This window comes from Schistocerca cancellata, chromosome 7 (assembly GCF_023864275.1).
Source record: "Schistocerca cancellata isolate TAMUIC-IGC-003103 chromosome 7, iqSchCanc2.1, whole genome shotgun sequence".
Classification (NCBI taxonomy): domain Eukaryota; kingdom Metazoa; phylum Arthropoda; class Insecta; order Orthoptera; family Acrididae; genus Schistocerca; species Schistocerca cancellata.
This window is the reverse complement of record NC_064632.1, coordinates 455,613,771-455,624,330: the sequence shown is the minus strand read 5'-3', so window position 1 is coordinate 455,624,330 and position 10,560 is coordinate 455,613,771.

Sequence of the window (10,560 nt, the reverse complement as noted above, 5' to 3'; positions counted from 1 at the left end):
GTGTTAGCAGGTGTTCTCAGCGCCACGCACAGTTGAATGGTACCGACATATATGAGGCGAGGCACATGTGAATGCACACCTATGGCAGGGCAGAATTATGTCTAATGAGTAGAACTGTCTCGCCTCACAATTGTCTAACATTTAGGCAGAAGATGTACGTTTTCGTTTGAGGGACGTTACTGCAAACAGAGAAACGTGTTCTGTGACCAGTCTGCGTTGTATCGATCGGCGAACGATGGAGGGAGCTGTATCAAGCTGCGTGCGAACTGTACTTCCAGAAACATGACACCGTGCCTTGGCAATGGCGGATACTTTGAGAGAGCAGAAGTTACTCTCTCACCTATTTTTCACATACGGAAAAATTATTAAAGATTTCATTACAAACTGACGCACCTTGAACGAGATTCTAGAAAGTTATCGGCCTGAGGAGACCGTTGCTAGATCCCGGTAGGGTGCTAAGAGCATGAGGTATTTTTATGATTCCTAGCACGTAGAAAAAGCTTCTCGGGAGTTAAAAGTAATTGGCGGCGAACTCATCCCTTAGTAAATCTTGCCAGACAGATTCACAGCCGTACAGGGCAGACAGGGCAGCCCCTCATCGAGACAGGTCTCCAGCAGAACAATGAAGCACTACGTGCCCCGGCGTCAGCAAAATCCTGACTGGAGGGCGACGGTATGAAAGAATGAAGCTACAAAGTGGTCTCACAAGCGGGGTATTGTGTGCAGAGCCACACGTAATAAAAATTCACCTGTTTTCGTGTTCGCCGAAAGTGCAAATTTCCCCTAGCCGCCTCGGTTGTGTAAGAAATATCCGGCGTCTGAGAAACATTTAGAGATAGAATCTTTGGTACACCTTATAGCTAGAAATAAAAGTGCTCCAATGCACAGGCGATTAAGATAAAGCTCTTTAAGACTGTATCTTTTCGCTTGTTGCCATAGGAAGCAACACGACTTCGGAGAAAATCGACTCTTCCCCCTCTGCGAAATCTTAAAAAAGCCAGTAATTGGCGGTTTCTTTTCTTCAGAGACACAGGTTTCTTACCCTTGCCATGAGTTTGTGCTGCCGTGTGGGAGGCGAGATTTAACGCCTCTAGAGCCCTGTGATTGGCTCAAAACAGGGTGAAGGCGGAGTCGTTCGTGCACATTGCGGGAAAACGGATTTTTTTTTTTCTGCAGAGGTGGAAGCACTTCTGGTCGTTGCTCTAGCATGCGTGGTTGGTATTTGGGACCTGTCCTGAGACTGACTTCACTTGTGAGTAGTTTAGACTGGGTAGCCTGTGGCGAAGTTCTTACTGTACCGACAGTGTGACTTCAAACGTCTCACACTACTCGTTTGCCGAGGGCACACTTACTCCTTTACGGTTTACTAGTCTTGACGTTTGGTATCCTTGTGCACTCTGTCGTATAAGTGAGCCAAATTGGTCCTTGGTACGACCACTGAACGGGTGTGTCACACACTGAAATCTACCTGATTTCAGGGCTCTGGTAGAGAGTAAATTTCGATACGTCTACCTGATCGCTAGACCGTGAGATTTTTCCATTTCTTTCATGGCCACGATCGATTCACAGGTGCCGCCTCCATGTCTCACCTCCGCGGCACACTTCCCGCCACCCGCAAGTTATATCGCCGCACGAAGCAAGCAGGGTAACATACTGCCGCTCCGACATTGTCAGAGCGTACAGATCTCAATCGCCTCATGCTCTCAGCTGCACCTATGTAGAGAAACTTAAATAGATTTGATCAGTCAACGCCTGTTCAGCGTCAGATTATTTAAGATTGTGTTATCCGCATTTTTAAGGCCATAGTACTACACTGACACCACTAGTTAAACTATCTCTGCCACCCATGATCCTTGTCCAGTGTAGTCTTAAATCACCTATTAGTTGTTTACGGTATTCAATCAATAGCTTGTTTAGCATAATTTATGTCTGTTTTGGGAAAACAAATGTTGTTAGAACACTAAAATTATGCCTTCGTTCTCAATCATTTATACAGTCCTACAAGGGTTGCCTTTGAACTTTTAAGAGAGATGTCTACGCTTGGACACAGCTGCAAACAATTTCACAGGGTCGTCAGCTATCGGTTTAGCGGCAATTTAGCAGGATGGCTGTTTAACTTGACTCCACTCAGGATGCGTGGCCGCCATCACTTAGACCAAAGCTGTAGAGCGCTGGGTGTTTCTGAATTTACATTTTAATCTACATCTACACACATACTACGCATCACGGAGGGTAACCCGTTCCACTGCTAGTCATTTACTTTCCTGCTGCACTCGAAACGGAAAAGATAAAAACTATTGTCTGCATGCCTCTGCACGAGCCCTAATTTCTACTCTCGTATCTTCGGGATCCATAAGCTAAACGTACGTCGGCGGCAGTAGAATCGTTCTGCAGTCAGCTTCCGATGCCGATTCTCTAATCTTTCTCAACAGTGTTTTGCGGAAAGCATGCCTGTGAATTTCTTCGATGTCCTCGTTTAATCTGGCTTGGTGGGAATCTGAAACGCTAGAGCAATACTCGAGCAGGAGGCACCTGTGTTCTGTACACACCATACTCTCCTAAAACTCTCCCAGTAAACCGAAGTTCGCCGTCTCTACTACTATCGTTGCGTGCTCGTTACATCTCAACTCGCTTTGCAGTGTTACCCCCAGATATTTAAACGACGTAATTATGTCAAGCAGCACACAATGCTGTATTGGAACACTGAGGGATTGTTTTTCCTACCCGTCTGTCTTAACACACATTTCTCTACGCTTGCTGCAAACTGCCATTCATTACTCCAGATATAAGTTTTTTTCCAGTTCATCTTGTATTCTCCCACAGTGCGGCTGCCATAATTTCTTTGTAACGGACTGGGAAAATTCTGTTAAACTGACAAAAAATGGATGTAACCTGGGAAGCAGAAACCGGGACAAATCAGGATATTATTACTTGTATTATTGAATGCAGGTTCCGCTCTTTATGCAAAACACTGCTTTTTCTCTCTTGTTTCACAAACGTCTTTCGACACCTCTATTCCATCATCATTGGTTTTTGTTTATTGAATACTGATAAAGTAACATATTTTAGGTTGTAACTTATTTAGCAAAGTGAGTCCTAAAGACAAATTTCTTTTTCTTATCGTGCTTTCAAATTAAATGGTTTTGCAGGACCATCTGTATGGTGTCCTGCTCCGATAACTTGTCTGAAAAACAAACGATATGAATGCCAGTTATGTCAATGGATTAAGAGATCCCTTGATTTTTAAAAGCACGTGATTTTGGTGTGGCTAAATGTTCTGCGTATATATTTGTTATTACTCACCTTTAGTTGTGACTGATCCTTCTTTTTTATGTTCTGAGGGGACTGCACACACGTATTAAAGTACTTTGTGTAATTTCGGTTTTGTGAAGTGAGAGGGCGTTTGCAAAACTGAAATTACACAAAGTACTTTAATACGTGTGCGCAGTGCCCTCAGAACGCAAAACAAGAATCAGTCATAAGGAAGGGTGAGTAATAAGGAAACGATGGGCAAAACATTTTGCCACACCAAAATAAGGATTTTTTTTTTAATCAGGAGATGTGTTAACACGCTGACAAAATTCACATTTACATCATTTGGTTTCAAGATGACAACCATTCAGCGCAGGACACCATTCAGCTGGTTTTGCAAAACCATATAATTTAAAATCACGGTAAGAACAAAGACTAACAACCTCTGTCTTCAGACCTCACTTTTGTTTCTTTTCCTGCTTGCTCAATACACAGATTGAATAACATCGGGGATAGGCTACAACCCTGTCTCACTCCCTTCCAAACCACTGCTTCCCTTTGATGCCACTCGATTCTTATAACAGCCATCTGGTTTCTGTACAAATTGTAAACAGCCTTTCGCCCCCTGTATTTTACCCCTTCCACCTTCAGAATTTGAGCGCATGCCAGTCAACATTGTTAAAAGCTATCTCTAAGTCTATAAATGCTAGAAACGTATGTCTGCCTTTCCTTAATCTATTTTCTACGATAAGTCATAGGATCAGTATTGCCTCACGTGTTCCAATTTTTCTATGGAATCCAAACTTATCTTCCCCGAGGTCGGCTTCTACAAGTTTTTCCATTATTTTGCCGCTGTGGCTTATTAAACTGATAGTTCGGTAATTTTCACATCTGTCAACACCTGCTTTCTTTCGGATTGGGATTATTATAATCTTCTTGATGTCTGAGGGTATTTCCCCTGTCTCATTCATCTTGCTCACTAGATGGTAGAGTTTTGTTACGCCTGCCTCTCCAAGGCTGTCAGTAGTTCTAATGGAAAGTTGTCTATTCCCTGTGCATTGTTTCGAATTAGATCTTTCAGAGCCTTGTCAAACTCTTCACGCAGTATCATATATTCTATTCCATCTTCATCTACATTCTCTTCCATTTCTATAATACTGTCCTCAAGAACATCGCCCTTGTATAGACTCCGGATATACTCCTTCCACCTTTCTCCTTTCCCTTCTTTGCTCAGAACTGGGTTCCCATCTGAGCTCTTGATATTCATGCTAGTGATTCTCTTTTTTCCAAAGGTCTCTTTAATTTTCCTGTCGGCAGTATCTATGTTACCCCTAGTGATATGCGCCTCTACATACATTTGTCCTCTAGCCAACGCTGCTTAGATATTTTGCACTTCCTGTCGATCTCATTTTTGAGACGTTTGTATTCCTTTTTGCCTGCTTCATTTAGTGCGTTTTTATATGTACTCCATTCATCAATTAAATCTCTTCTGTTACCCAAGGATTTCTATTAGCCCTCTTCTTTTTACCTACTTAATCCTCTGCTACCTTCACTATTTCATCTCTCAAAGCTACCCATTCACCTTCTACTGTATTTCCTTCGCCCATTCCTGTCAGTTGTTCCCTAATGCTCTCTCTGAAGCTCTCTACAACCTCTGCTTCTTTCAGTTAATCCAGGTCCCATCTCCTTAAATTCGGACCCTTTTGCAGTTTCTTCAGTTTTAATCTACAGTTTATAACCAACAGATCGTGGTCAGATTTCTGGAAATGTCTTACGGTTTAAACCTGGTTCCTGAATCTCTGTCTTGCCATTATATAATCTATCTGAGGCATTTCAGTATCTCCAGGCTTCTTCCATGTATACAACCTTCTTTTATGATTCTTGAACCATGTGGTAGCTATGATTAAGTTACGCTCTGTCCAAAATTCTACAAGGCAGCTTCCTCTTTCATTCCGTACCCTCATTCCATATTCACCTACTACGTTTCCTTCTCTTCCTTCTCCTACTACCGAGTTCCAGTTACGTATGACTATTAAATTTCCAGCCCCCTCCACGATCTGAATAATTTCTTTTGTCTCATTACACATTTCATCAATCTCTTCGTCATCTGCGGAGCTTGTTGGCGTATAAACTTGTACTACTGTGGTAGGCATGGGCTTCGTATCTGTCTTGGCCACAATAATGCGTTCACTATGCTGTTTGTAGTAGCTTACCCGTATTCCTATTTTCCTATTCATCATGACTTAATAATAATCTCTTCTGCAACATACAAACATAACTGTCTTCTTTTTGTACATGACAAAAATGCATGGTACTCTATGTCAACAACTTCACAAAATTTGTTTAGACGTTATGAGGAGGTAATTGAAATGTTTAATTATATAAGTTTCCACATGAACACTCATCACGTCATGGCTGCCTTTGCAATATAATTGAATATCTGCGTGAGGCAACCAATTACTGCAAGATTTCCGTATACTTCATTTTCTAGTTTCGCGAACACATTATTTATATAAGTTCAGAGAACTCCTCCTAAATTAAAGTTCGTAGAGTCAACGAGAAACCCTATAACCTTATTTTTATCGGTTTAGTTTTTCATTTTGCAGAGAAGTCGGTTTAAATAATTTCACACGAACGCCATTTAGTCTAGCAACAACTCAGTCCTTACTTCTTCACTCATGTTCTGGGACTAGATACCTGAGAGAACTGCGTTATTCCAATAGCGGGCCGGCCAGAGTGGCCGAGCGGTTCTAGGCGCTACATTCTGGAACCGCGCGACCGCTACGGTCGCAGTTTCGAATCCTGCCTCAGGCATGGATGAGTGTGATGTCCTTAGGTTAGTTAGTTTTAAGTAGTTCTAAGTTCTAGGGGACTGATGACCTCAAAAGTTAAGTCCCATAGTGCTCAGAGCCATTTGAAGCATTTTTTTTTTCAACAGAGAGGCAGCCATAGCCGGTACTAGTTGTTTTGGTACAACTGGGTAAGGTATTGCAGATTGCAGTCTTTGTGGGCTGCATTTTATTCTTTCGCTACTTAGGCAGGACTTCTGAATGTGAACTGGAGGGGAAGGAGACGCAGCACTGTCAAGTTAGTTGGAATGGGCCGTGATGGTAGCGTAAATACATAGGCAATTCGTCTACGTAGCATGTTTTGTTAACGCAAGCAAAGGTAAGCTAAATACAAAGTCATGATTGAACATTACTGGTCATTAATAGGCACGGTTCTGTTTTATCGGGTCATCAGTATTCTGACTGATTTGATGCTGCCCGCCACGCATTCCTCTCCCGTGCCAACCTCTTCATCTCAGCAGTTGCAATCTACATCCTCAATTATTTTCTGTATGTATTCCAATCTCTGTCTTTCTCTATAGTTTTTGTCAGCTCCCTGTAGTACCGTGGAAATTGTTCACTAATGTCTTAACAGAAGACCTATCGTCCTGTCACTTCTACTTGTCAGTGTATTTCATTTACTCTTCGATTCTGCGCGGAACCCCCTTTTTCCTTACCTTATCAGTCCACCTAATTTTCAACATTCGGCTGTAGCATCACACTTCATATACTTCCATTCTCTTCTGTTCTGGTTTCCACTCAGACCATGTTTTACTACCAAGCAATGCGGTGATCCAGAAGTACATTCTCAGAAATTTCTTTCTCAAATTAGGGCATATGTATGATACTAGTAAACTTCTCTTGGACAGAAATGTCCTTTTTCACAGGACTAGATTGCTTTTCATGACATCTTTCCTCCGTCCGTCATTAGTTAGTTTCCTGCTCAGGCAGCAAAATACCTTGACTTCATCTACATCGAGACCATCAATCCTGATGTTAAACTTCTCGCTGTTCTCGTTTCTGCTACTACTCATTAGTTTCGTGTTTCTTCGATTTACTTCCAATACATCTTCTGCATTGATTATATTGTTCATTCCTTTCAGCATATCATGTAATTCTTCATCATTTCACTCAGGAGAGCAATGTCATTAACGAGTCGAATCATTCACAAGCTCTACTTTGAATTTTAATTCCAGTTCTGAAGCTTTCTTTTAATTCCGTCATTGCTTCTTTGACAGAGATTGAACAATAGGGGGAGGGGAATATTACATCCCTGTCTTTTACCCTTTTTAATCCGAGCACTTCGTTCTTGGGCGACCACTCTCATTATTCCTTCTTGGCTCAGGTACGTATTGTATATTACCACTCTCTCCCCACAGCTTACTCCTATTTTTCTCCGGATTTCGCACATGTTGCTCCATTTTGTATTGTGGAACGCTTTTTCCAGGTCGACAAATCCTTTCAACGTGTCTTACTTTTTCTTTAAACTTACTTCCACTATCAGCCGCAACGAAAGAATTGCCTCTCTCGTGTCTTTACCTTTTCTAAAATCAAACGGATCGTTATGTAACAAATGCTCCGTTTTCTTTCCCATTCTTGTGTATATTATCCTTGTCAGCAACTTGGATGAATGAGCTGTTAAGCTGATTGTGCCGTAATTCTCGCGCTTGTCAGCTCTTTCAGTCTTCGGAATTGTGTGGAATATATTTTTCTGAAAGTCAGATGGTATGTCATACATTCTACACACCAACATGAATAGTGTTTTCTTTTTTTTGCCACTTCTCCCAATGGCTTTAGAAATTCTAATGGCATGTAATTTATCCCTTCTGCCTTATTTGATCTTACGTCTTCCAAAGCTCTCCTAATTCCTAATTCTACTACTGAATCACCTATTTCTTCTTAATCGACTCCTGTTTTTTCCTCTATCACACCTGACAAATATTCCCCCTCATAGAGGCCTTCAATTTACTCTTTCCACCTATCCGCTCTCTCCTCTACATTTAACAGTGGAATTCCCGTTGCACTCTTTATGTTACCACCCTTGCTTTTTGTATCACCTAAGGTTTTTTTTGACTTTCCTGCATGCTGCATCATTTCTTTTTCGATTTCTTCACATTTTTATGCAGCCATAATTATTTAGCCTCCCGAACTTCCTATTCATTTCCTTCCTCTGTGACTTGCATTTCTATAGTCCAGAATTTTCGAGAACATTTTTGTACTTCCCTCTTTCACCGATTGCTTGAAGTATTTCTTCTGTTAGCCATGGTTTCTTTGCAGTTACCTTCTTTGTAGCGATGTTTTTCTTCCAACGTATGTTACTGTTCTTTTTAGAGATGTCCATTCCTCTTCATCTCTGCTGCCTATCGTTCTATTGGATGTAATATGTTCTTCCCTTCCATGATCTTTGGAGTGAATTATCATTCGAGTTATAGGACTTATTATACTTCCAAATGTACCACGAAACGTATTTAGTATTCATTTAACATGTCTGACGGAAATGATCATAGGTCTAACACGCGGCCGAACCCCAGACTTCTAGATTTATAGTCTGCAACGTATCCAACAAAACACGGGGAAAGTTTACTTTCTAATCATTAAGAAAGCACTCAGCGAACACGAACTGCATTGAAGACAATAAAACAGAAAACACTGGCTATACCTCAAAGAATTCTGGTCTGTTCAACAAGGAAGCTAAGAAAATGCAATTGTATTCTACGATTTTCGCTATCGCAATTACAATATGGCTCTGAGCACTATGGGACTCAACATATATGGTCGTAAGTCCCCTAGAACGTAGAACTACTTAAACCTAACTAACCTACGGACATCAGACAACACCCAGTCACCACGAGGCAGAGAAAATGCCTGAACCCGCCGGGAATCGAACCAGGGAATCCGGGCGCGGAAAGCGAGAACGCTACCGCACGACCACGAGCTGCGGACACCGCAATTACGAAAAATAAATAAGATATTATTATTTATTTTCACATAAAACCGTAATCCCTTCACCCACGAATGATACACTGGTTTGAAGATGTATTTGTTCTAATAATCATGTACAGAGACGTTTATTCGAATAATGCCCACATCTGACTGTAGGTCGCTAAATCATTTGTACAGTTTAATGTGTCTTTGCCTCTGAAGGCAATGACTTCAGTCAGTTGTGAAAGCATTTAAAACTGCCTCTCTGGTCTAGTCAATATATTTCACATTGCCAGCATTGAAGCGCAGTGGGTTGCGACTGTACGTCTCTTGCGGCAGATGTGTGCCCTTGTTAAGATACTTTCACTGAAGGAGCCAAATTTCGTAGTTGAAAAAGAAGCTTATAAATAATGGTCCAAGGTAGAAGCAGGACGGTTGCAAAATGCTGTGTCACATAAAATGTGTACTTTGTTCGTCTGTGGAGGAGTACAAGTATTTCAGTAATAAACTCGACATCTCACCGTTAATTCTGAACCCATTATTGGTTTTTACCTTCACGTTCCGGAAACTCCTCAGGAAAGCATTATATGTTTTGTCGAAATAGGTCATGGATGACCTGGCGCATGTCAGTGTACAGAGGACACAATTAATCGACAGACGACCACGTTGCCATCGTCAGGTACGCTGAGAGGACTGATAGGTGGCAGGCGCCACAAATTTATATCCTCTCTCTCTCTCACTTTGATAGACCGTTCCATTGGGCGTCGTGCCTACCATCGCTGACCCCACTCCTGCCGGCCGAAGTGGTCAAGCGGTTCTAGGCGCTTCAGTCTGGAACCGCGTGACCGCTACGGTCGCAGGTTCGAATCTTGCCTCGGGCATGGATGTGTGTGATGTTAGTTAGGTTTAAGTAGTTCTAAGTTCTAGGGGACTGATGACATAAGATGTTAAGTCCCATAGTGCTCAGAGCCATTTGAACCATTTTGAACTCCACTCCTCCCGCCGACACAGTGCTCCGTCCGAGGTTCACTTGCAGAAGCGCGTGCTGGCGACACCTCTGCTGTTCCTCCACCTGCCTCCGGAGTCCGACGTCTTGTATCTCATTTTTCTTCTTGGGCATTTTAATAGCAGGGCCCCGAAGCCTTACTAAGAATGTACCCGCTATCATAATTTTATCAGCGGTTCCCTGACTCGAATCAGTAAATTCCATAATGACGCAGTCCCAGAAGTTGCACGTTTGTGCCAGAACCTTGGTGTTGTCACAAACCATTCAACGTAATTTTGTCAGCCAGCATCTAGTGACTGCCGATTTGATAGGCTGCTGCGATTTGGAGTGCCGTTGATGTTCTCCTCAACGATCTACTGACCTACGTAAGTCTTACAAAGTTGGCAGAGTATCTGATACATACCGGATACGCTATTACATGGTCACTATTCACACTACCAGGTACTGATAACGTTTTGGCTGTTGGGCAGAGAATTTCCGGAGAATTCGTCCTATCTTCTAGGACAAAGCGCCAAAAAAAGAGTAAATTTAATGACAGCGTCCTCCTGGGAA